The 27,647-nt window shown below is 43.8% G+C and overlaps 1 protein-coding gene across 1 annotated transcript in view; it reads left to right on the top strand.

Moving 5' to 3' along the window:
• The window catches only part of LOC126194771 (1-phosphatidylinositol 4,5-bisphosphate phosphodiesterase classes I and II), a 435,021-nt gene that overhangs the window by 17,859 nt on the left and 389,515 nt on the right, over positions 1-27,647 (top strand). The gene's annotated exons all lie outside the window — the stretch shown is intronic.

The raw sequence follows: 27,647 nt of genomic DNA on the forward strand, positions 1-27,647 counted from the left end.
GAGAGGTTTTTATCACTCAAAGGGTGGCTTCTCTCCCAAGCCTTCACCCTCTCTCTTTCTAACTCATTCTTTCTTTGCTGTTTGTTCACCTTTTCCCTATTTGTGTTACTCTAGCCATGTGTTTTTCAGCTGGAGATTTTAGTATGTTAAAGAGTGGCTGGCTCATCCTTTTTGATTCTTGCGATCAGCCAGCCCAGGCTATCTGCTATATTATTTTAATACCTCCAACCACTTTTCCTTTTAGTATAAGTCTTTACCCTGTTGTTTAGCTTTTTTTTTTTTGTCTTGTCTTTCAGTGTGGTTCCAAATTAGTTTCACCATCATTTTACTTTCCCCGACTCCTTTTGGGAATGGTTTTAACCAGGGATCTGTGTGCACGAGGAAAAAAGTACAGACATTACTCCCCAAACCAACCAACCACTATACTTTCCCCTTCTGCCTTTCCATTGGATATTCTTTTTGGTGTAGAACCTGCTTGGACCTGTTATCTGATTTGGGACCCTGGTTTTCCATTTCACTTGTGGTGCTCTCTACAATGGTCCCCATTGTTGGTTTTGACCTGACACCACTTTATCAAATTTTTCAGAAGTGTGGATTGTGCTGGGAAGGATGCCCAATATGATGTCTGCTCCTCCTTTGTGCCTTTCCACCTTTTCACCCTTCCTTTCTGGTAAGGTAGGACACCAAAAACCCAGCTTGGTAGAAATCGTGGTGTGTGTGTGTGTGTGTGTGTGTGTGTGTGTGTGTGTGTGTGTGTGTGTGTGTGTGTGTGTGTGTGTGTTGGGGGGGGGGAGTCAAGTATGTGCACAGTAGTAGCCCACTGACCATGCAGGGATCACTCTGTGGGTGCCTGAAGTGATAACTCCCCATGTGTGCCCATGGGTATGTGCCTGCTATGGCGGGCATCAGGACTCCAAGCAACAGATTACTGGCCAGGTCGCCGTTGCTGAGGCTGGGTGTGACCATGGTGGATGACTTGCGTATGCTTTGTCCGCCATGTCCATAAGAGGCCATTGATACTTGGGCCTTCATCTTGGCCTTTGAGGGTGATTTGCCTGAAAAGGTCAAAATGATGGTATACCGATGTGACCTGGAACCATATCTTCGCCCTCACCTCATGCAGTGCTTCAGATGTGAGGAATTGAGGCTTGTTTTCATGCCCCCAGGGGCTCAGCATTCATTTGCTGAGTATGGGCTTGGCGACCCCGGGGTCCTGAGCTGGGGACTGGTCAGCGCCGCCAGTCTCCTGTCACCGTAACTCCCGGACATGCTTCAGCGACCACTGTATGGTGCGGCGGTGGAATGTTGTGCGCTGCGGGGAATGGTAATCTTGGCTTGACCGCCCAGATTGCGAGGAAGGTAAACCTCTATAAAAACCCCTCAATGTTACGGTGTGCTGCGCGCCTATAAGATGCATGGCTGTCGCACCCCAGTTGTATAAGGCTTACCTAGGCACGCGGGGCTCTGTGTAGGTGGACTTCTAGTTCCCTAGCTGCTCGTGGGACCGAGATGGATCCTTCAAAATCCTCTTTTCTTCCTCCCAGCGGAAAGGGTGGGCCGCTGGAAGGTTCTAGCACCCAGTCTCTTAAGAGGGCTCGTGCAGTCAGTCCCCCTGACTCCGGCACTTCTTTGACAAGTAGAGTCTTAAGTAACAGAATGCATTCTGGTAACTCGAATGCGTTTCTCATTGTGAAATGGAAGGAGGGTAGTTTCGAGAAGGTTTCGCCCTTCTATATACAAAAGGGTTTGGAGGGAATCTGTGGCTCCTTAAAATCGGTGAAGCGCTTATGTAATGGGGCCTTGCTAGTGGAAACTTCCACTTCCCAGCAAGCAACTAACTTCCAGTCTGCTAAATGCCTTGGAGAATATGCCATAGACACTGAACTGCACAACACCTTGAACTACAGCAAAGGTGTTGTGACATGCCGGGATATAGTTGACATTCCCAAGGATGAACTGCAACGTGAGTGGGCTCCGGAAGGTATCGTTGATGTCCAACATATCATGAGGAGGGTTGATGGCAATCTTGTCAAATCCGACTCCTTTTTTCTGACCTTCAGGTTATTTCCCGACCCTAATGCGCTGTTTCAAATGCCAACGTTTTGGACATACCACTTTAGGATGCAAAGGCGAAGCGACTTGTGGCAACTGTGGTAAGGCTGCTCATGAAGGAGTTGGTTGCTCCTCTTCAGCCAAATGTATCAATTGCTCTGGAAACCACCTTGTTTGGAGTAGGGCTGCCGAATATTTTTAGAGGAACACAAAGTCCAGGAAATAAAAACAACCAAGCGTATCCCCTATGGTGATGCCAAGATGATCTATAAGTCGATGCAACCTCCCACATTTGCTACATCTTTTGCATCCCTGGTTCAGAAGCCTACTCCAAAAGTCGATGCCTCAACGCAGACAGAGGTGGTGAGTGTTGGTACTAATACCTGCAGCTGTCAGTGCACTTGCAACGCAGCCAGTGTTTCAGAGCCAGTAGCCCCTACTCGAATGGCAGACAAAGGTACAGTGGCAAACTTGGGCCAGTCCCTGGTGCCTCCAACAGCTGAGGATGTTCCGAAGCCCAGTACAGCCATTACCACTCCCACATCAGCTCCCCCAAAGCCCACCAAACCGCAGAAAGCTCCCGTACAGCAGCAACAGCGGGTCAAATCCCGTGGTAAACCATCTGACCATGCAGATGTTATTTTACGTGAGGCTTCATCTGACTCTTCCCCAGAGTTCATGGAATACAATGTATGTGTGGGGCAATCATCTCGCCCCGCGCCTGCCCCTCCACCTGCTGCGGTCTCCTCGCCCCGTCAGAGAGACAGGATGAAGGCCCTACGCCCATCATAGATGGCTCCCATACTTCAGTGGAACTTGCAAGGGTTCAGGACGCATGTGGAGGAACTTCGCCTACTATCTCAGGGTAGACCACTGTGTCTATGTCTCCAGGAGACTTATTTCCATCCCTCTTACTCCCCTGAGCTACGCGGCTATACACTCCACAAAAAGGACGGCCTGCGTGGAGAGAGAGCTAGAGGAGGCGTAGGTATTTTCGTCAGGACGGACTACCACTCCTCGCCTCTCTCACTTACGATGGCTTTAGAGGCCGTCGCTGTGTCCGTGCCCGTGCGTCATCCATTGACTGTATGTTCGCTTTACTTGCCCCCACATGATGTACTTGATGAAGCGGCCCTCACCGACCTTCTTACACAGCTCCCCCAGCCATTCATTATTTGTGGTGATTTTAATGCCCACAATGTGTTTTGGGGCTCTGCAATTACCTGTCCCAGGGGTAGAGCAATTGAGAGGCTTCTCCTGTCATCCTGTGCCTACTTGCTCAATGGAGGACAGAGCACTCATTTCTGCATGGCGACTGGGTCATTCTCTGCGATTGATCTCTCGCTTTGCTCTCCAGCTCTTGCCGCGAGTGCTCATTGGGAAGTAGTCGCTGACTTGCACGGCTGTGATCATTTCCCAATCTGGATTCACCTGCCAGATCGCGTGGGTCCTGAAAGGAGAACACCACGATAGGTGCTCAGTGGAGCCGACTGGACATTTTATAGCCAGTTGGTCCAGTTCGAACACTGTGCGAATGTTGAGGCGTGAGTGGATCATATTACCAAAATGGTCCACCACGCTGCTGCAGCATCCTTTCCACAGTCCACAGACCACCGGAAGAGGCCACCTGTCCCTTGGTGGAGTGCCGAATGCCGCTCTGCAATCAGGACCAGGCGTGCGGCTCTGCGTCGGTTCCAGTGTCGGCCGACTGCTGAGAATCTTGCAGCCTTTCGGGTGGCGAGGGCAAAATGTCGCCGCATTATTCGTGAGAGCAAGAAGAGGTCGTGGCAAAAGTTCCTGATCACCATTAATCGTTCCACCAAAAGTTCCATTGTGTGGGAGACCATCAGAATTTCTGGCAGAGGAGGGAGGTGCCCCATAGCTGCTGTAATGAATAACGGCACTCTCCACACGGATCCGCGAGACATTGCCCAGACTATGGCAGCGTATTTTGCCACAGTTACTGCAACAACCAGTCAGGATCCAGGTTTCCAGCGCCATAGAGCGGTTGCTGAGAGATGTAGTCTGGACTTCCAGTCCCCCTCTCATGAAGTTTACAACTGCCCATTTTCTATGTGGGAGCTGGATTCTGCATTGTCTGGAGCTCGTGACACATCCTCTGGTCCCGACAGGATCCATTACAGTATGCTATGGCACCTCACAATGCGCAACAAAGAAATCCTCCTCGCACTTTTTAATGCCATTTGGGCATCGGGTCACTTTCCTGATGCGTGGCGTGAGGCATTTTTAATTCCTTTTTTAAAACCTGGGAAAGACCGCACGAGCCCGAGTAGCTACCGTAGTGTTGCCCTCGCTAGTTGCATGGGGAAGACCTTGGAGCGAATGGTCAACCGCCGCCTTGTCTGGATGTTAGAATCCCGGCAACTCCTTAGTTGCTTTCAGTGTGGGTTCAGAAGGTTTCGTTCCACCTTCGATAACCTTGCCCTCCTGGAGGCGTCTATACAACAAGCTTCCTACGCCGTCATCACCTTCTAGGTGTATTTTTCGACATCGAGAAGGCCTACGATACCACTTGGAGGCATCTCATCTTGGAGCAGCTTCACGAATGGGGTTTTCCTGGTTGTCTTCCTCTTTTTATTCAGTCTTTCCTCTCGCCACGATATTTTAGATACCGAATTGGTGACGTCCTGTCTGACCGCTTTGAGCAGAAGAAAGGTGTCCCTCAGGGTAGCGTTTTAAGTGTGACTCTCTTTGCCGTCGCTATTAATAGCATAGCATTACATCCACGGTGAAAATTCCTGTCCAGTGTTCTTTGTTTGTGGATGATTTCTCTTTGTTTTGCTCTTCTTCAAGCCTTGCAACGACAACGCGTCAGTTGCAACTTACTATTAGACGTTTGGATGACTGGGCGCAGAAGAGTGGTTTTAAGTTTTCCACCGAGAAGTCTGTATGTGTTCTTTTTCACCGTTCTCGTTCGATTTTAACCTTTCCTGAATTGAAGATTAGGGACACTATTCTTACTTTTAAAGATATGGTGAGATTTCTGGGGCTCATTTTTGACTCGAAGCTTACGTGGTTACCTCATCTTAAAGATCTGAAACGGCGGTCGCTTCAGGCTTTAAGTATTTTAAAATATCTTAGCCACAGTACATGGGGAGCTGACAGGACTTGTCTGCTCCAGTTTTACAGGGTGTTTGTGCGATCTCGGCTCGATTATGGGTGCACGGTGTATGGGTCTGCGAGGCCTTCTTACTTAAAGATGTTGGACGTTGTGCACCATGAAGCGTTTCGGTTGGCTACTGAGGCATTCCGAACTAGCCCCATACCAAGCCTCTGTGCAGAGGCTGGTGAACCGCCACTTCATATGCGGCGACGGCTACTTACAGTACGCCAGGCGTATAAAACTTTGTCCACACCATACACACCTGCATACCATACCATTGCTCAGCCTCCTCTGGCACGGTTATTTCATAACCGGCAACATGCGACGCAGCCCTATGGGATTCGCACACAGGATTGCCTCGCTGCGATGTCTATGACTGGTATTCGTGTTTTATGTCGCGGTTGGAGCAGATCTCCACCTTGGCTCCTCCGGAGACCCAAACTTATTTTAGATTTGACTAATTTTAAGAAAGATAGCACACCAGATTTTACATTCCAATCTCTGTTTTTTAACATTTTAGATGTGCATCACGGTTTCACTGTCATTTACACTGATGGCTCCAAACAGGAGAATTTCCTTGGCTGTTCTGTGGTGCTCCCCGATCATGTTACCCGGATTTGCTCCCTGCTGAATATACCGTTTTCGCAGCGGAGCTCCACACGATCCTGAAGGCACTGGAGCAGATTAATCGTGTTCGAGGCGATCGGTTTCTTCTCTGCTCTGATTCTCTTAGTGCCTTACAATCACTGCAGAACCTGTACCCGACTGAGGAGACGGTCCAGCTGATATATGACCAACTGTACTTGCTCCAACGGTGGGGTAAAGAGGTATCCTTCTGCTGGGTGCCTGGTCATGTCAGAATATGGGGCAGTGAACTGGCCGATCAGACTACCAAGGAGGCCTGCAGAGAGCAGGATGTGGTCCAGTGTCCTATCCCCTTGCAGTCTGTCATCTCTGCACTCCACAGGAAGTGCATGGAGTTGTGGGAGGACGAATGGCTGGCGGTGACGGCCAATAAACTGCGGTTGGTAAAGTCAACCACTCGGCCGTGGCGTTTCTCCTGCCGGTTGCTCAGGCGGGAAGAGGTGGCCCTCACACGTCTTCGGATCGGGCACTGTGCTCTCACACACAGCTTTTTATTACGGCAGGAGGATCCTCTGTTTTGTGATGCTTAAGGTGTGCACATCTCTGTACGGCACATTTTAACAGACTGCATTTTATACCGTGATGCAAGGGCAGAAGCACAAGTTGATGGGGATCTGCCTTGTGTTTTAGCTAACGATGAGATGTGTGTGTCTAGGGTTTTTAAGTTTTGTGATGTGTCTGGACTCTGGCATAAACTTTTAGGCTGGAGGTTTTAGTGTATTGCAGAGTGGCTGACTCCTCCCTTTTTCCCTTGCGGTCAGCCAGCCACTTCTATCTGCTACATTGTTTTAGCTCCCTCTACCATTTTCTTCCTGTGTTGTCCATGTTTTACTGCTGACACACTGCTTCAACCCATGCTTCGGTGTGGGTGAGCACATATTTTTCAACGATTGTTTCTCGTGTTTTATGATTCGTTTTATATTCCTGTTCTGGGATTTTTCTTGACACCCGTCTCACTATGTTACTGAACGGGTGCTGAAGACCTTGCTGTTGTGCGCCCAAAAACCCCTCTACTACTACTTGTTTTCATGTTGCGGCACTGTCCCAGTTTGTAGATATTGCGGATGACCATTGCATGCGAACATTCCTCCTCCTCCTCCTCCTCCTCCTCCTCCTCCTCCTCCTGTCTGCATCAACTGTGGAGAGCACCACTCTCTCTGCTCACCTGATTGCACTATCTTTCGCAGAGAGATAAAAGTATAAGAACGTATGACTGGACAGACTGGCGTACCAAGAAGGCAAGAAAGAATGAGCATCTACATCGTGCATGCACGACAAAGTTGTACACTACAGCTATGACAATGTCGCCCTCTGTGCCAATGGTGCTGTCCCCTACCTCCAACCACATTGGGTGAAATGGCTTTCCACCCACCGGGGATGCCAATCCCCAACCACCTTCCAGAGGCGCATCACCCCCATCTGGCTTTTCATGCCAGGAGGGATTCCTGTGGGACGCTCCCCTCAATGGTTTCAGCAGCCAGTGGCTGAAGGAGCCTTGGGCTGCTGATTGAAGGACTTCACGATCTTCTTCAGTCTCTGAAACAAATTCAGAGAAGCCCTCCCTGTCGTCCAATCCCCCTAAAGGAAAGAAAGGCAAAAATAAGTCTTCCAAGACGAGGAAATTATGGTGGCCCCCATACCACAAGGTCCCATATGTTCTGTTTCAGTGGTTACAGCAGCAATCTTGGTTGCCTTTGCGGCTCCAGATCACACCACACAATGTGTCTCAAAACCTGTGTGTCTCAACCAATGGCAGCAGATGACCCAGGGACGTAACCTCCTGCCTCTTGGTCTCTTCATGTCCTCACATTGCACGAACAGCACAATTCTCCAGTGAAATTATAGTTGTTCTTTCCACCACCTGGTGAGATATGACATCTCTTAACTTCATCTCCTGCTTTCTGCATTGCCTTTCAGGAAACAGTTTGCAGCGACACAGACACCTGCCCTTCACGACTACTAGGGATACAATAAGAATTGTTCTGATCATGATAGGGTGTCAGGTGGAGTTAGCACGAATGTTCTGAACTCTGTATATAACAAACTTGTGCCTCTTGATACAACTTTGGAGCCTGTGACTGTAGAGGTAAGGCCATTTCAGGATTTTACCATCCGTAATGTTTATCTCCCTCCTGGTGGTGGAATGCCTCAGAAAGTATTTTCTGCATTGGTTTATTAGCTCCCCCCACCTTTCCTAATTTTGGACAACCGTTTGTGGGGTGGAACCATGATCACTGGTCGCAGTAAAGAAATCGAAATCTTACTGGCAGATCTCGACCTCTGTCTCTTGAATACTGGTGTCTCCATACATTTCAGTATGGCAGGTTAGATGGGTTGTGCACAATGCCGACTGGAATGCTTTCACCTCTACTTTTGTTCTGAGCTCCCCACTAAATGGAGGCTTTGACAAGGCTGTCCAAAATGCAACAGCAGCCATTGGCAACCAACTTAGCCATCCCCTGTTCTTCTGGATCCTCCTCCAGAAGATAGTACCTTGGTGGACCTTGGAAATCACAGAGGCCATTCTTCACCATCATAAGCGGCATCCATGAGTCAAGCACCTCATTGCCTTTAAACAGCTCTGTGCCTGAGCCTGCCATGTAATTGAACAACAGAAGCAAGAATGCTGGGAACGGCTTTTTTCAACCATTGGACCACGTATGCCCTCTTTGCAGGTTTGGGCAAAGATCAGATGCCTTTGTGGATACCAGTCCTCTGCAGGTGTGCTTGGCATCTTTTTGAATGGTACTGTTTTCACTGACCCAGATGCCATAGCCGAACATTTTGCTAGAGCAGCTGCATCTGAGAACTACCACCCTGCCATTTGTGTCCTTAAACAGCAGATTGAGTCATTGCATTTAAGTTTCACTGCATGCCACCTAGAGCTCTATAATGCTCCATTCAGTGAGTGGGAATTCTTCAGCACCTAGCACTTTGCTCTGATGCAACTCCAGGACCAGGCTGAATCCACAACCAGATGTTAAGCACCTACCAGTGGATTGACAGCATGATCTCCTTACAATCTTCAGCCGTATCTGGAGTGAGGAGTTCCCATCACAATGGCAGGAGAGCATCATTGTTTCTGTACTGAAACAAGTAAGCATCCCACGGAGATGGACAGCTACATGAGTGGAGTCTCTGGAGCCCAATTTAGACTTTTGTCCTGAAGATCATGTTGCACCGTTCGTTCCATATGGGATCCCAAAGGGCTCTGCTCTGTATCAAGTGTTACCTCTTTTAGTGGCCATCAACAATCTGGCAGTAGCTGTGGTGTCTTCAGTATCACTCTCCTTGTATGCCGACGATTTTTGTATTTACTATTGCTCCTGTAGTGTGGATGTTGCTGAACGCCGACTACAGGGCACCATTCAAAATGTACTGTCATTGTCCCTTATACATGCATTTCAGTTTTCTGCCACCAAGATTTGTGTCTTGCACTTCTGTCACCATCATACTGTTCGTGCACAACCAGAACTTTACCTCGACCCGAGTGTTTCGAAGGCTTATCACGTTTTGGAACAGGTCTTCAGTGCCCGGCTTCCCCATCTTCACCAATTTAGGCAAAGGTGCTGGCTACACCTTAACACACTTCACTGCCCCAGTAACACCAGCTTGGATGCAGACCGCACTACCCTTCTTCAGCTTTACAAAGCCATGATCCTTTCCCCCCTCCCCTTGATTATGGGAGTCTGGCATATTGTTTGGCATGACCCTCAGCATTGTGGTCACTGGACCCGATACACCACTATGGGGTCCAACATGCAACAGAAGCCTTTCAGACTGGTCCAATGAACAGCCTACTCGTGGAGGCTGCGGTCCCTCCACTACTGATCAGGTGCCAACACCAACTACTCAGTTATGCTATACATGTCCATGGCTATCAAAAGTATCCAAACTACCTTTTTCCTAGTAGGAGGTCCATCTCCCCTAACAGAGACTCAGAACTGGGGCCACAATTGCAGTTCGATTACAGTGACTGTGCTCTGAACTCCAACTTCACTCACTGCCATCTCTTGTCAGGGAGAAATTGTGTACATCCGCATGGTGTGCGCCCCAACCTCCGATGTGTCTCAATTTATCCTTTGGACCAAAAGTTTCAGTTGACCCCATGGAGCTTTGCAGTGCTCTTGGCTGTCCTCAATGCATTTCCAGGTTCAGAGGTGGTATACACTGACAGCTTAATGTTTGATGGACTGGTTTTGCATACACAAATGTAAGGTGCAGTGAACAGTGCTCCATGCTTAATGGATGCAGTGCCATCACTGCTGAGTTGGTGGTCATCGAACGAGCTTTCAGCCAAGCTTGTTTTTGCACCAGCAAGAAGCTTCTTATCTGCAGCATCTCCCTAATCAGCACTCAGGTTATAGACTAGTGCTACCCCTGTCACCCATTAGTCATGATTATCCAGAGTCTTCTTTCTGACCTCCATCAAACTGGACAACCAGTCGTCTTTGTTAGGACCCCTGGACATGTTGGCATCTCAGGGAATGAAGATATCGACTGCTTGGCAAAGTTGGCTACCTGGATGCCAGTTTTGGAAATGAGGGTCCCATAACTGGACCTTTGGTTGACTCTGTGCTGTCAATTGCTGAATGTCTGAAATTAAAATGGTTCGCCCTGGACTCCCCAAACAAACTGAGGGCAATAAAGAAGACCAGAACCACATGGCAGTCATTTCTTCACACATCTCACAGGGAATCCACTGTCCTTTGTCAGCTACACACTAGCCAAACTTGGCTGACCCACAGCCACATTCTCTGACATGAGGACCTTCCTTACTGCCATTGTGGTGCCTGTCTGACAGTGACCCGCATCCTACTAGACTGCCTCAGTTTAGCTGCTTTGCTGCAATATCTTAAACTTCTTGGGTTGGGTCCTGGAGTCACGTGGCCTACTGGCTCCGTGTCAGGGCAGTTTCCGCCAGGGTCGCTCTACCACTGATAACCTTGTGTCCCTCGAGCCTGCCATCCAAACAGCCTTTTCCAGATGCAACATCTCGCTGCCGTCTTTTTTGACTTATGTAAAACTTACGACACAACCTGGTGACATCATATCCTTGCCACATTGTACGAGTGTCCTGTTGCTCTGTACTTTCCATGTGCAAGTTGGTGCCTCCCATAGTTCCATCCATATCCAGGAGAATGGAGTCCCACAGGGCTCTGTATTGAGTGTCTCTCTATTTTTAGTGGCCATTAACAGTGTAGCAGCAGCTGTTGGACCGTCCGTCTCGCCTTCTCTGTATGCGGACGACTGCTGCATTTCGTACTGCTGCTCCAGTACTGGTGTTCCTGATCATCACCTACAGGGAGCCATCCACAAGGCGCACTCATGGGCTCTAGCCCACGGCTTCCAGTTTTCAGCCACAAAGTCGTGTGTCGTGCACTTCTGTCGGTGTCGTACCGTTCATTCGGACCCAGAAGTCTACCTTCATGATGATCCACTTACTGTAGTGGGGACATATCAATTCTTAGGACTGGTTTTCGACGCTTGATTGACTTGGATTCCTCATCTTCGTCAGCTTAAGCTGAAGTGCTGGCAGCACCTCAATGCCCTCTGTTACCTGAGCAACACCAATAGGGGTGCAGATCACTCTATGCTGCTGTGGCTGTAAAGAGCCCTTGTCCAATCCTGAATTGACTATGGGAGTGTGGTTTACGATTCGGCAGTGCCCTCAGCGTTGCATTTACTCGACCCTATGCACCACTGCAGGGTTCGACTATCGACAGGAGCTTTTAGGACGAGTCCGGTGACCAGCGTACTGGTAGAGGCTGGGGTACTTCCATTGCTGATCAGACGTTCACAACTGCTCGCCACACACACACACACACACACACACACACACACACACACACACATTCGTAGTTCTCCTGAGCATCCACATTACCGTCTCCTTTTCCTGCCCACGGCAGTCCATCTCCCACATCGGCACCCCAGGTCAGGGCTAACGAATGCGATTCGCGTGCGGTCCCTTCTCTCTGAACTGGAGTCCTTCCCTTTACCACCTCTACTTGCGGTCCGATCACGTACACCTCCATGGTGTACGCCTCGGCTGCAGTGTCGTCTGGACCTTTCACGTGGCCCTAAGGACTCAGTTTACCCTACGGCTCTCCGCTGTCACTTCCTCTCGATTCTTGACATGTTCCGGGGCTCTGAAGTGGTTTACACCAACGTCTCAATGACTGATGGTCATGTAGGCTTTGCGTATGTTCATGGAGGACATATTGAACAGCACTCCTTGCCAGATGGCTGCAGTGTTTTCACTGCAGAGCTGGCGGCCATATCTCGTGCTCTTGAGCACATCCGCTCATGCCCTGGCGCGTCATTTCTGCTGTGTACTTACTCACTGAACAGCCTAAAAGCTATCGACCAGTGCTACCCTCGCCATCCTCTGGTAGCGTCCACCCAGGAGTCCATCTATGCCCTGGAACAGTCCCGTCATTCAGTGGTCTTTGTCTGGACCCCTGGACATGTCGGAATCCCAGGCAAAGAACTTGCCAGCAGGTTGGCCAAACAGGTGACGCGGAAACCGCTTCTGGAGATGGGCATCTCTGAAGCTGACCTGCGTTCTGTCTTACGCCACAGGGTTTTCAGGCTTTGGGAGACGGAATGCCATAACAGTACACACAACAAGCTGTGTATCATTAAGGAGATGACGAATGTGTGGAAGTTTTTCATGCGGTCCTCTCACAGGGAATCAGTTGTCCTCCGCCGGCTCCGCATTGGCCATACATGGCTAATGCATGGTCACCTACTCCGTAGCAAGTACCCACCTCTGCGTCACTGAAATTCCCAAATGACAGTCGTTCATCTCTTGCTGGACTGCCCACTTTTAACCGCTCTTTGGCGGATTTTTGACTTTCCCAGCTCCCTAGCTTCAATGTTGGGCAACGATGCCTCAGCAACGCTTTAGTTTTAAGTTTTATCCGTGAGAGTGGGTTTTATACTTATATGTAGGTTTTAGCGCATGTCCTTTGTCCCTCTGTTCTCCACCCAGTGCTTTTAAGGTGGAAGTTTTAATGTGTTGCAGAGTGGCTGTCTTCTCCTTTTTATCCTCGTGGTTGGCCAGCCACTGTAATCTGCTTTCTTGTTTTACCCTCTTCTTTTTCTAGTGTCTCTGTTGTTTTCTTGTTCTCTTTTGTTCCTTTTAGGATCCGTTGACTTTCCTTTGTTCTTGTGGTTTTTCCTTTCTTTCCTTTTTGTGTTATGTGTCTCGTCCGTTTTATTCTCACACTAGTGGCATTGTTTTATTAGGAACAATGGACTGATGACCTCGTAGTTTGGTCCCTTCCCCCCTCTTTTAAACCAACCTCCATCCAACCAACCTGGTTTTGTGTTTCACCAGCGAAGGTGGTTTCTATTCATCTCTGTTAGGTGGGGCACAATGGCCTCATTGACCGCCTGAAGATTTGTTTGAAGGGACATCCCTTGTTTGCTCTGGCCCAGAGGTCCCATGGCAGCCATTGTTTGATGGTCTGGCCTGGCCCCTACCATTCCCTTCTTTTTATTCTCCTTGTTCTTTTATGTTCGCAATTTTTAATGTTTTACCTTTTCTAAACTCTTATCATATTATCTGTGTTGTTCATTTCCTTGAGGTAATGGACATTGAGGTGGTGCTGGTAGGATGCAGAGGGTGCATCTCCACAACTATATTCTGGGTAGAAAGGCTCATCCATCTTACCCCCTCTCACTCCTACTTCTCCTTGATTTTATCTCTGTCTTTTGCTTCCTCTCAGTATTTGCCTTTTGTATTTTCCTTGTGAGGGCTATTCCTGATTCGATACATATAGGATGAAGGGACTGATGATCTCACAGCTTGGCCCCCTTAGTGCTAACAACCAACTGACCGATCTCTTCCTGTGTCCAAACCAAAACGGGCAAATACTTCCATTAATGCTCTAGTAAGTGGCAACTTTGCACAGGACACAAATTTAATTATGACTTCATCAGTCAGAAACTGTTCTCCAAAAATGTAATTGTGAACGAAATTTTGAAAGTAAGGGGGCTAAGAGTAGAATGTAGAACTTTGGGTGACAAGATGCCATTACCGTCTAGCTCTGATGACTCTGCTCAGAGGAAGTTTTGATGAATGTACCGACCAGTTCCTCTGTTATTTCATTAAATGTCCTTAGTACTTAGTTTACATTGTTGTGAATTATGAAAACTGGAGAAAATCTTAAATATAGGCACTGAACAGCTTTCATGTTTCTGCAGACTATGCTGTACATACAGCAGTTGCTACTGTCATTTGCTACTGTCATTTATGAATCATTGTACCTAACAATATTTTAGATGTTTCACAAAAGTGATATTGACAATATACTCGATACAGTCAGTAAACAGAACAGAAATATAAATTTACTGTTGAATATGAAAACAATGGTAGCATCAACTTCCTAGACCTAAACATTAGTAAAGAAAACTATTTACACACCTTCAGAGCTCACAGAACATAAACAGACACCACATACACAGCTCATATTGCCACCCTACAAACACAGATTGCGTACATAGCACTATTTAACAAGCCAATAATATGCCAGTGGATAAATATGCAAAGCACAACAGACTCGGCACGATCAAATAGATAGCTGCAGAAAATGGCTTTGATGACACACTTACTGCCAACCTCTCAGAGAAAAGTAAAAAACAACAATAAAGCAACTGCTACACAGAAACCCTCCACTTGCATACCATTTAAGCAAACTCTCCTACAGAGTAGCAAATATTTTCAAACTGCACAGCATTAACATTGCTTTCAAAACACAGCAAACTGCAACACACACTGAGACACAACATAAATACACACACAATTAGGCATTTACAAAATAGTCTGTAGGGCATTCAAAGCCTACCATGTTCGGCAAACTCTGTGAATCTCCCAAAAAAGTGATACAATAAATAAATAAATAAATAAATAAATAAATAAAGGTCTGCCACACAAACTGTTACGATAATTTTCACATATCCTTGAATGTGTGGCCAGTGTGTGTAATGTGGGAAACTATTGGTAATTTAGCATAATTGATTGATCTTCATATATTACATGAAATGGACAAGGAATACAAGATGGAATTGTATGAACTAGAAATTTTCAGTCATGGCAAAGTACATAGTAATAATAATTTTGCTAAATTATCAGGCAGATAGTAACAACATAAATTTCTTCAGTAGTTTCTACAATGTGAAATGTTCGTTTCATTAATGCAGATAGAGGGAAAACATTTATTATTTATTTATCGTATGGCTTTACCAGTGCAAGTGCAGTATTGACATCGTAAATTTGCATAACATAACATATAAATACAAATATACATATACACACATACATAATAATATAAACAAAACAAACACCAGTCATTATTAAATCTGAGCAAAGTTGAAATATAATCACAGCTACAATTCATCAAAAAGTTATGTCCAAATGTGACAGCCATTTAATGGCAACAGGACTGGCCTCCACGAAGTCTCTCCAGTCACCAGAGAATCTTCGCAGTGGGCAATCTTGCACTAGATGTTGTAATGTTTGTTCATCAGTTTTGCAGTTACACATTGGGTTATCATTGGCGTCCCATTTGTACAGCATGGATTTAGTTCTCGCGTGTCCAGTTCTCACACGGTTAAGCTGGCACCAGATTCTACAAGGAAGCTGTATTTCTGGGAGTTGTTGGCTGGGGTCCTCTATATTGTGTCGCTTAATGTTACTATTGTTCCACTTGGTTTTCCAGGATTTGTGGCAGTCATAGGTATTTCCTTGGGCAAGTGTTCTGTCTTCCCATATTGGTGCTCTTGATTTAAGGCGATATCGACAGCGATCATCTAGTACTTGGTGTATTGGTAGTACTCTTGCCTTATCTGCATGATTTATTTTTTGCCATTTCTGAATTGTTGCCTGCTGTTTACGGATTTCAGGCAGAGTGATGTTTGAGAGGACATGAAGCCATTCTAGGGTTGTTAATTTTAGTGTCCCTGTTACTGTCCTTATGGCTTCATTGATCTGGGCATCAATCTTCTTTACATAGGCACTCCTACTCCACAGAGGGGCACAGTACTCTGCCATGGAATAGATGTGTGATATTGCTGCAAAACGTAGCTTATTTGCATCCGCTCCCCCTGTTGTACCTGCTAATCTCTGGATGATGATATTTCGGGTTTTCAATTTCTGGCTAGTTAGTTCCAGGTGTTTCTTGAAGGTAAGTGACCTGTCAAGAGTTATGCCTAAATATTTGGGAAATTTGTTATGTTTAATTCGTTTTCCACAGAAAGTAATATTTAGTTCTCTGTCTGCTAGTCTGTTATCTAAATGGAAGGTGCAGGTCTGTTTTATTTGGGTTTGGGCACCGTCTCCATTTTTTTGTAGTACTGGTTTAGTACTTCTAGGTCAGCAGTTAGTTCTTTCACCATCTTCTTAGCCATTTGCTTTGAGTAGCTATAGCCATGATTTCAGTGTAGCAAAACTTAGTTGACTCAGTGTCTATCATGTCACTGATGTAAACATTAAAAAGCAGTGGAGCCATTACAGATCCTTGGGGGAGTCCGTTTTTTATTATTTTTGACTTGCTGCTTTGTGACCCCAGGTTTACTTTGAAATGTCGGACTTTCAGCATTTTTTCCAACAGGTTTGTCAATTTCAAGCATGGAATCATGTTGGCAAATTTCAGGATAAGACCATCTGTCCATACCGTATCATAAGCTGCACTGAGGTCGACAAAGACTGCTGATGTTTTCAAACCTTTTTGGAGTCCCGATTCTATATATGATGTGAGGGCTAATACTGTGTGTAAACAACCTCCAAGATGGTGTCTCCCGGGCAACGGGCTGCATCAGCAGCACGGCAGAAAGCTTACACAAATGGCGACCGAACTGGACGGAGAGTCCCTCACGGTCAACAGCAGCAAGTGCATCCTCAGCGAAGAAACCGTCTGCGCACAAAGACAATTAATATTGGACCATCAGTCCATATTATGCAGTTAAACATAGAAGGCATCAGTCACAGTAAATGTGAGCACCTAAGTAGAATGGCTAAGGAACACCAAGTTGATGTAATTGCACTGCAAGAAACACATTTAGCTGAGGGAAAACATTGTCATCACTTTACTGAATAACCAAGAAGTACCAAATAATTGTACTATTTAATGTGTGCCATGATATAAATATGCTTAAATAAAAAGATTGTATTTTGTTTGTCTCTACCATCTAGGCAACTGAAATAAGTTAATTTTAGTAATTAAGAGTCTTTGGAATGTAAATATGTGAATGTGGATATGTTAAGTGATTGTGTTTATTACTGTGCCAGGAGTGCCAGCAAAAATACAAGTAAATACATCAGTGAAATTTTTTAAAAACATAAGTCAATGTATAAACTGAAATAAATGATTCTTTCTGTACAGGGTTAAATTTTGGTTCATTGCCTCGCAGGTACACCCAGAAAATAATCCTCGTCACACTTCTAATTAATGTGTATGTAATTAAAGCATCTGATGTGTCTTGCTAATGAATAGTAGTGAAAAGTTACTGAAGTAGTAAAAATTGTTTCATAAATCTATTATATAGTTTCTGACCTCAACCAAGTGCATACAACATGGATAAACTTAAGGTAAATTGGTCAGTGAGAGGAGGAGAGAAGAAAGTACAAAAATGTTGAGGAAAAGTCTGTAATGCAACAATATATGCCACTTAGGAATAAAATATATAATGCAGGAGAGCTAAGATGAAATGGCTGCAGGAAAATATGAAAAAATTGAAAAAGAAATGGTTTCCAGAAGGACTGATAAGGCATTTAGAAAGGTTCAAACAACTGTTGGTAAAATTAATAGCGGTGGCAACAGCACAGATAGTGCAAGAGGAATTCTACTCTTAAACACAGAGGAGAGAGTAGATAGGTGGAGTGTGTCCAGTGGAAGCCTCTACAAGGGTACAGGAACTGCTGTGTAAAGTGATTAAAGAAGAAATGAAAGTCAATATGGAAGACATAGGGTATCTGATATTAGTCAGAGTTTAGTAGACCTTTGGGAGACTGAAGGTAAAATAAGGAGGAAGGTATTGATAACATTCTTACAAAATTTTTACAATCATTCTGGGAAATGACAGCCAAATGATTATTCGAGTTGGTTTGTAGAATCTGAGTCTGGAGACATACCATCAGATGTTCAATAAGATATCACCCACACAATACTGATGATAATAAGGGCAGATAAGTGTCAGAACTAACAGCTAATGCATCCAAGTTACTGACAGGAATAGTATGCAGAAGGCGGAAAAAAATTATCTGTTAGATGATCAGTTAAATTATATGAAAGTTAAGACACCGGACAGTCAGTTTGGAAATTGCGCTTGATAACGAGAACAGAATTTAAGAAAACTTGGGAAACATTCATATGGTTTGTCAACCTACAGAAATCATTTAGCAACATATAATGGTGCAAAATATTAAAACTTCTTAGGAAAGTAGGTGTAAATTTCAGAACAACACAACTAATATATAAGGGGCAATCAAACAAGGGGAAGTAAACCATTTTTTCTTTAAAAAGTAATCACCCTAACTGTTAATAAATTTATCCCATTGTGATATAAGACAGTCAACATCTTCATGGGAAAATGTTTGTAGCTGCCTTCTGAACCGTGATTGTACCTAGGCATTCACCTCTTTGTCTGAGGCAAATAAACAGGCCCACGTTTTGCCTAAATTGTTTAGAGTATCCTGTATAAGTTTTGTTGGGAAGCCCTTACACAAACTCTTTACAGTCTCCCATGTGATTTCCATATTTTTGTAGACCTGAAGGAAGCCATTCTTGGGCATTGATTCACTTCGGACAAAGAGGTGAATGCCTGGGTACAGTCATGGTTGTATAGGCAACTACAAGCATTTTTCCATGAAGGCATTGACCATTTTGTCTAAAAGTGGGATAAATGTATCAAGTTACACCAATTACTTGTGAAATGATGACAGAACTTAATTTTTCCACCCATGTCATTTTCATCTGTCTGTCTCTTATACAGTATGAATAAGAATCAGTGAGGTAGAAATAAGAATGAAAGACCAATGACAAAGTTCTCATATTAGGAAGGGTATAAAGCAGGGATGTAGTGTTCAGTCTACACATTGAAGTTGTGATGACGGAAATGGAATGGTTCAGGAGTGTGCTTAAAATTGAAGGTGAAAGGATATCAATGTTAAGATTCATGATGGCATTATTGTCATGAGTGAAAGAGGAAGAATTGTGGGATATGTTGAATGGAATGAACATTCTATAGATAATATAATACAGATACATATAAACTTAGCATCAAAATTGAGGACCACAAAGTAGAAGAAATAATATAATTCTGCTATTTTGGGAGACTCCTGTCCAAACGGAGTCTACTAGTAAAAACATTAGCTTTAATTTTCAGAAGAAATTTCTGAGAATGTAGGTTTTGGAGCACAGCATTATATGGAAGTGTATCTTGGACTGCAGGAAGACCTGAAAAGAAGAGAAATGAAGTGTTCAACAAGTGGAGCTAGAAGGATGTTGAGGGGAAGACAGATATTGGAATATATCAGACAAATAATTGTAGATGGTGCATGCAGTTGCTATCTGAGATACAAGGTTGGGATGAGAGAGGACTTCGTGGCAGGCTGTACCAAACCAGTCAATAGACTGATAACTCCACAAAAAATTAAGTTTAGTACCATTGGCACTGTTGATCACGTTCCTGGATTTGTCGGTGAGTATTTCTACTGAGCACATAATGTAGTTTTACTGCTGCTTCAACAGTTGGCACTCACATCTCATAACAGGTACAGATGAAGGAAAGCAGGAACTTTCTACTGTGATGCAATTTGAAGATCTGTCTCAAAGTATAGGACCATGGCTACCTGTAGCAGAAGGTAGTAGTGTTACATATCCAGGACCTGGTGGGTGAGATTCACAGTGCAGGAACTAAGGTAAGATTCACACAGGCACCAGACTTTATTGGAAATGAAATTCTCATTCAAAAGCTCCTTCAAGAGGATTGCTAGTCTAACAAAATTTCCGACAGAGGCTCACCAGTCGTTAGTGAGTAGGTATGTTGCAAACATACCTGACAAAGCAGATTTCACACTGTCAGTACCTGTGCTTTTTCCTCTTTGTAAATTCCCGAAGTGTGTGTCTGTCTTATTTGGGACACGGGGACTCAGAACGACAACCTCCATGTCATGTTGCAGTTAGTCAGAGTATGTAGCACTGCGGTGGACCAGTTGCAACAAAGGGTTTCCATTGGGCCCCAGCAGTCTCCTGAGACAGATAAAATTACTTTAATGCAGAAGGTTATAAACCCAATCCATATCTCTCATGAGGTATGCATCAGGCTAAAAACCAATCTGTCAGACAACGAGGGGGGGGGGGGGGGCGTGCACGGCGGTGGTGGCGGCAGAAACAAATGCGGTCGCATATTCCACAGGGACTATATATTTCAAACGAGTGAGGTATTACACACACATTGGGAAAGGCGAGGTATTATTATTATTATTATTATTATTATTATTATTAATTTTTTTTTTTTCTTCCCCTGTCTGATTCAATGAGTAGGCTCTGGAACATTTATGTTGGGATTTGAGGGTGACTTATTACAGGATAAAGTTAAGATTATGATTCGCTTATATCATGCAAAATCCTATGCACAATCTACCATGAGGTGCTTCAAGCATACAAAATTTGGCCACATGTTATCTAAGTCTACTAGTGAACCCTTCTGCGAAGATTAACAGACGAATGCTGCACAAGGATGCCCCTGTGTACAACTGCCGTATGGCACTGATTTCAGGTATGATCATTACCCTCTCCTGGTCTCCGTGACAGGTTGAAAGAAGCACATGTAAGATATGAAAGTTTGGTTTTTGATCATCAGGAAGTCAGGAAAATGGACAGTCGTGTTTACGCTGTGCAGGTGACATTAAGCTACTCTCAGAATGTAACTCTTCCATTTTTATAATGAGAATAAATATTGTCTCATCATCCTGTAGGGATCTTGGGATACTCTGTAGTGGTGAGCTCTGCACTGGCACGATTGAACAGTGCTCATGTAAACAAAGTTGATGTCCAATTTAATGGTACTATTTGTATCACTTTAGGAACAATTATTTCTAGTCCCACCATCTGACTGTCTGTTGTGAGCCACTCCCAGATCTGCAAAGGAAAGAAGTTTTGATGAGGGAATACAAAAAGATCCTAGCAAACCCTAGGCTACTGATGCTTTCAGACATCCCTGGTGTCAGAATCAATAGACATCCTTCTCTTGCATTTGCAGTCTCATTTGGGTTAACACCCATTCCTGGAGGAAGAAATGGATCCAGAATGCTCCAGCAACATGCCAGTTATTATCTTTTATTACTGAGAGAGTCCTTGGGTTTAATCAACCTCACAAGATACGCCAATTCCCAGACGACTGAGAAGGGAACTTGGAAAGAAATGAAGATTCACTTTTTAAATTGTGAATTCTGTCGTCGCCATCATGTGACAGTGGTGCACAGAGGGAGGCTTTCCAACATAGTATGGAAGACTGGAGTTCCAGAGAAAGTAGAGGGGGTTTTGAGGAATTCCTGTTGGCAACCCCATCCATCAGATATGTACAAGGACTAGATGTTTGCGTGTAATTAAGTAATAAGTGTTTAGAAATAATGTAACGTAATTCAGCATTGAAATATTCTTGGATGCCATGTGCTAAATAAATAAAGTACTCTCCTCATCGCATCACCAAGCCTTAGTGACCACCTTATTTCATATGTTCATGTGAAGGAAGCCCCCACACGCACCCTCGTACCTCTACATCTGTGCTGTGGACCTTTTCCCCTTCCACCTGTGCATTCGAGGCGTCTACTTGACCGACACCCCCTAGTGGAGGGTCACTTTCTTTTGGCTGTACTGTCTAGACCACCACTATTTTGCACCCTAATGACAGCCAACAGCTGCAAGAGCCACCAGATAGGGCAGTGGAACAATATCTTGAAGCTGCTCTTACTGAATCCAATCCTATTAGGAAGGAGGAGGATGAGGGCAAGAAGAAAGGAGAAAATAAGGAAGCAAAGATGAAGACAGACCATGTTACCCAGACTCTCCAGGGTACCCCACTGCTGCTATCAGTCATGACAGCCAACAAGTGATACTGACACAAATCAGATCATGATGCTTTCACACTGTTATTGGATGCACACGTAAATACACTGAAGTACCAAAGAAACTGGTATAGGTATGCATATTCAAATACTGAGATATTTAAATAGGCAGAATATGGTAATGCAGTCGGCAATGCCTATATAAGACAAGTGTCAGGTGCAGTTGTTACATCGGTTACTGCTGCTACAATGGCAGGTTATCAAGATTTAAGTGAGTTTGAACATGGTGTTGTAGTCAGCACACAAGCTTTGGGACACAGCATTTCTCAGGTAGTGATGAAGTGGAGATTTTCCCGTATGACCATTTCGTGAGTGTACTGTGAATATCAGGAATCCACTAAAACATCAAATCTCCGACATCGCTGCTGCTGGCAAAAGATCCTGAAGAATGGGACCAACAACGACTGAAGAGAATTGTTCAATGTAACAGAAGTGCAACAGTTCCACAAATTGCTGCAGATTTCAGTGCTGGGCTATCAAGTAGTGTCATCGTGCGAACCATTCAAAACAGCATTGATATGGGCCTTTGGAGCTGAAGGCCCACTCATGTACCCTTGATGACTGCACCACACAGAGCTTTACACCTCTCCTGGGCCTGTTGATGATGCAAAACATGTTGCTTGGTTGGAAGAGTCTCATTTTATATTGTATCAAGTGGATGGACGTGTATGGGTATGGAGACAACCTCATGAATCAATGGACCCTGCATGTCAGCAGGGGACTGTTCAAGCTGGTGGAGGCTATTTACTGATGTGGGTTGTGTGCAGTTGGAGTGATACGGGACATCTGATATGTCTAGATATGATTCTGACAGGTGACATGTACATATGCATCCTATCTGATCACCTGCCTCCATTAATGTCCATTGTGCATTCTGACAGACTTGGGCAATTCCAACATGACAGTGTGAAACCCCACATGTCAGAATTGCTACAGAGTGGCTCTAGGAACACACTTCTGAGTTTAAACTCTTCTGCTGGCCACCAAACTCCCCACACATTAACATTATTGAGCATATCTGGGATGTCTTGCAACATGCTGTTCAGAAGAGATCTCTACCCCTTCGTACTCTTACGGATTTATGGACAGCTCTGCAGGATTCATGGTGTCATTTCCCTCCAGCACTACTTCAGGCATAAGTCAAGTTCATGCCAAATCATGGTGCGGCACTTCTGCAAGCTTGTGGGGCCCCTACATGATATTAGGAGGTGTACCAGTTTCTGTAGTTCGTGTATTATCCAATGATATTGTAATAGCTATTGTTGCCACCTTGCTGAACTTAGACTAGCTCTCACTATCATTTTACTCAGTGGCTTGATAGCTCTTCAGGAAATGTGATTCATTATAACATGTTCATCTATTGTGTGTAATTATTGAGCCTACAACAAGAACCAAAGTTACCCTGAAAGAGTGTCTGGCCTGGTGTGTACACTGGTCTTTGAAACGAGCTTTAGTGACAAAATACCATTTAATACTACAATTGAAGTCTTGGAAGTACACACAGAAATAAAAACAGAATTCACACTTTGCAACATCATCTCACCCAAGTCCCCAATCCCTTCACTCACCAGCCCGAGGGAACGGTGACACATTCTGAGATCGTAGATTTATTGTAATCTCGCAGTTACCCCTGCCCTTTCTTGCAGAGGGTGACTTTAAAGCCCACAGCCCTTTTTAGGGCAGCTCTAAACCATTAACTGTCATAACTTATTACAGCAGCTGTCTTTAAATTTTGTCCTTTGTATACTGAATATTGACTCCTATACTTATTTTAATACAACACATGGATTCTTTTCAGAGTCATCTTCAATGGTGCAGTCTGAAGCTTTAGTTTTACTCTTTTATTTAGAGTAAGTTTTTAATGACAATTGTGATTGTGATCACTGCATGATTTTTTTGTTACTCCCACATTGATACTGAACTGGACTCATAAGGATGCTGATTGGCACACTTTAGCACTAACCTAACACTTGACGTGCCTGCCCTTCTACCTGTTGAAGAATTCCTCTGCCACACTACCAGGAAGGTATAAAACATAAGCATCAACTGTCAAAAGATACCAATGTCACCTTTTTATGTCCTAGAGCCAAAGCCTGCCACCTTATAAGAAATTAGAGAAGTAAGGGGAAAGTTTCATTTTACCCATTGAAATTTATACATCTCTTTCACAGATGTAACCGGAAAAGGGAAATGTATCTGACAGCAAGAAAGAGTAGTGACCCAGAAACTATCAAAAATTATAAAAACTACTGTGTTATGTTAAGAAAAGTTATTAAAAAATCCAGGAGTATGTGTATCATGTCTGAAATCAGCAACTCTGATAATAAAATTAAAACAATTTGGAATATTATTAAAAGAGAAACAGGTCAACCAAGAGCAGAGGAAGACAGTATTACCATCAAATTGAATGAAAACTTTACGAACAAAAAGTCAGAAGTTGAAAATATTTTTAATAATCATTTTCTAAATGTTGTGGATATAGTAGGATCCAGGTGTTCATTAGAAGATGCTAGGCTGTTAATGGAAGAGGCCATACCTATGCAATTTGATACAATTGAAATCTCACCCACTTCTCCCTCTGAAATTAGGAAAATAATAAACTTGCTTAAAAGCAAAAACTCACATGGAATTGATGGCATTTCCAGCAAAATACTAAAAGCTTGTTCTCAACAGATAAGTAAGATTCTCAGCCACCTGTGTAATAGCTCTCTGGAACAGGGCATTTTCCCTGATAGACTGAAATATGCTATTGTTATACCTTTGCATAAAAAGGAGGATAGATCTGATGTCAACAATTACCGTCCAATCTCCCTTCTAACAGCTTTATCCAAAATTTTTGAGAAAGTAATGTATTCAAGAGTAGCTTCACATATCTGTAAAAATGAAGTACTAACAAAATGTCAGTTTGGTTTCCAGAAAGGTTTTTCAACAGAAAATGCCATATATGCTTTCACCAGTCAAATTTTGAATGATCTGAATAACCGAACACCACCCATTGGGATTTTTTGTGATCTCTCAAAGGCTTTTGATTGTGTAAATCATGAAATTCTGCTAGACAAGCTCAAGTATTGTGGCATGAGTGGGACAGTGCACAAATGGTTTAATTCGTACCTAACTGGAAGAGTGCAGAAAGTAGAAATAAGTAGTTCTCGTAACATGCAAAGATCAGCACATTCCTCAAACTGGGGAACTATCAAGAATGGGGTTCCACAAGGGTCAGTCTTGGGTCCTTTGTTGTTCTTAATATATATTAATGACTTGCCATTCTATATTCATGAAGAGGCAAAGTTAGTTCTCTTTGCTGATGATACAAGTATAGTAATCACACCTGACAAACAAGAATTAACTGATGAAATTGTCAATACTGTCTTTCAGAAAATTACTAAGTGGTTCCTTGTAAACGGACTCTCACTGAATTTTGATAAGACACAGTACATACAGTTCCGTACAGTGAATGGTATGACGCCATTAATAAATATAGACCTTAATCAGAAGCATATAGCTAAGGTAGAATATTGCAAATTTTTAGGTGTGTCCATTGATGAGAGATTAAATTGGAAGAAACACATTGATGATCTGCTGAAACGTTTGAGTTCAGCTACTTATGCAATAAGGGTCATTGCAAATTTTGGTGATAAACATCTTAGTAAATTAGCTTACTACGCCTATTTTCACTCATTGCTTTCATATGGCATCATATTTTGGGGTAATTCATCACTGAGGAATAAAGTATTTATTGCACAAAAGCGTGTAATCAGAATAATAGCTGGAGTCCACCCAAGATCATCCTGCAGACATTTATTTAAGGATCTAGGGATATTCACAGTAGCTTCTCAGTATATATACTCTCTTATGAAATTTGTTATTAACAACCAAACCCAATTCAAAAGTAATAGCAGTGTGCATAACTACAATACTAGGAGAAAGGATGATCTTCACTATTCAAGATTAAATCTAACTTTGGCACAGAAAGGGGTGAATTATACTGGCACTAAAGTCTTTGGTCACTTACCAAATAGTATCAAAAGTCTGACAGATAACCAACAAGTATTTAAGAAGAAATTAAAAGAATTTCTGAATGACAACTCCTTCTACTCCATAGAGGAATTTTTAGATATAAATTAAGAAAAAAACAAAAAATATATTAAAAAAAATTAAAAAAATAAAAAATAAAGAAAAACAAAAAACACAATAAAATAAAGTTGTTATATTAACTTAAGTATGTTGTTAAATTAACCTAATTATGTCATGTATTGGCAAATTCGACTCGTTCCACATCATTACGAAATATCGTATTCATGATCCATGGAACTAGTATTAATCTAATCTAATCTAATCTTACAGTGTATTAGTGCCCAAAAAATGTGACAGATATAGCAGACATCTGTAAAGATAGCTAAGTCAAAATCTGACCCTACTGTCACCATCACCAACCATCTACTGATGCACTTTGCCCAGACATGTTTGATACCTGCTATTACCACCTTCCATGCCCGCAAAAAGTGAGCATGGAGTACCCTTTCTTTCAATATGAAACATTTGGAACCCTGTAACATCCCTGTGTGAGAGGTTATTTCTGTGTGCATTTGAAACGTGTCAAAATACAGCTCTGGACCCTGATTGAATACATGCAAAATGTGGCCACATATCCTCACAATGTTCAATCGAATCTGGCATGTGGCAAGTTCCCCCCCCCCCCCCTCCTCCTCCCCTCCCAGGGAGGGTAAGAAAGAAATTCGAGAAGATCCCACAGGAAACAGATATAGATCAGTTTGTATAATGTGTGTCATCACAAGTGATTTGAGTGCATGGTAAGCCAGTGATTATGCCAGTCCATGAAACAAAAGGTCTCTTGCCTCCTCCTTTGGGAGGAGGGGAGGCTATCTGAGATTACCTACTCCCCGTGGAGTGTCCTATCAGAATGGCTTTTGTGTGCTGTCAGCACCTCATTGCTTTCTTCTTTGACCACTGTCTTACATGAATGGCTTTCAAGGCTCCCTCACGCTCTTCACCCAGGATTTTTTCTGTCAACTACTCTGCAGAGTCCAAGTCAGTAATTTTTACAGTTCTTCCAAAACCAGGCGGACAGAGTTCTGCAGGGCTCTGTCCTGAATGTGACTCTCTTCTTAGTAGCAAACTTCAGTGATATGTCATCCGTTAGTTGGATCCTATTACATTTATTTCCCGAGCATCCTTCCTAGTATCTTCCTCGGCTAGCCAATCCATGAGTTCATTCCCCAGGAGCTGGAAGTGACTGAGGAACCACAGGAATACATCCATATTGGCTGGTCATGGAGTCACTATAGATTAGGAAAGATTCATGTAACTGGGTACGTATGTAATGAAGAACATGCATGGCAGTTACAAACTGTGCTATAAAGACACTGCCTCCATTAGACACGGTGTGTTGCTCCTGTTGTTCGTAAAGGTGTAGTCTGTGTGGTCTTCAAATCTCAAGCTATTGATACAAATAATGTCTGAATTGGGGTACTTGCTGAGTACTGAGAAAACATCTCGTGAAAAACTGAAGGGTGTATCGTATCACTTGGCCCAAGAGAAAGATCTGTGTGTGTGTGTGTGTGTGTGTGTGTGTGTGTGTGTGTGTGTGTGAGAGAGAGAGAGAGAGAGAGAGAGAGAGAGAGAGAGAGAGAGAGAGGAGAGAGATAAGTGGTGTGAGAAGAGGCAAGCAGAAGA

This window comes from Schistocerca nitens, chromosome 7, assembly GCF_023898315.1.
Source record: "Schistocerca nitens isolate TAMUIC-IGC-003100 chromosome 7, iqSchNite1.1, whole genome shotgun sequence".
Classification (NCBI taxonomy): Eukaryota; Metazoa; Arthropoda; class Insecta; order Orthoptera; family Acrididae; genus Schistocerca; species Schistocerca nitens.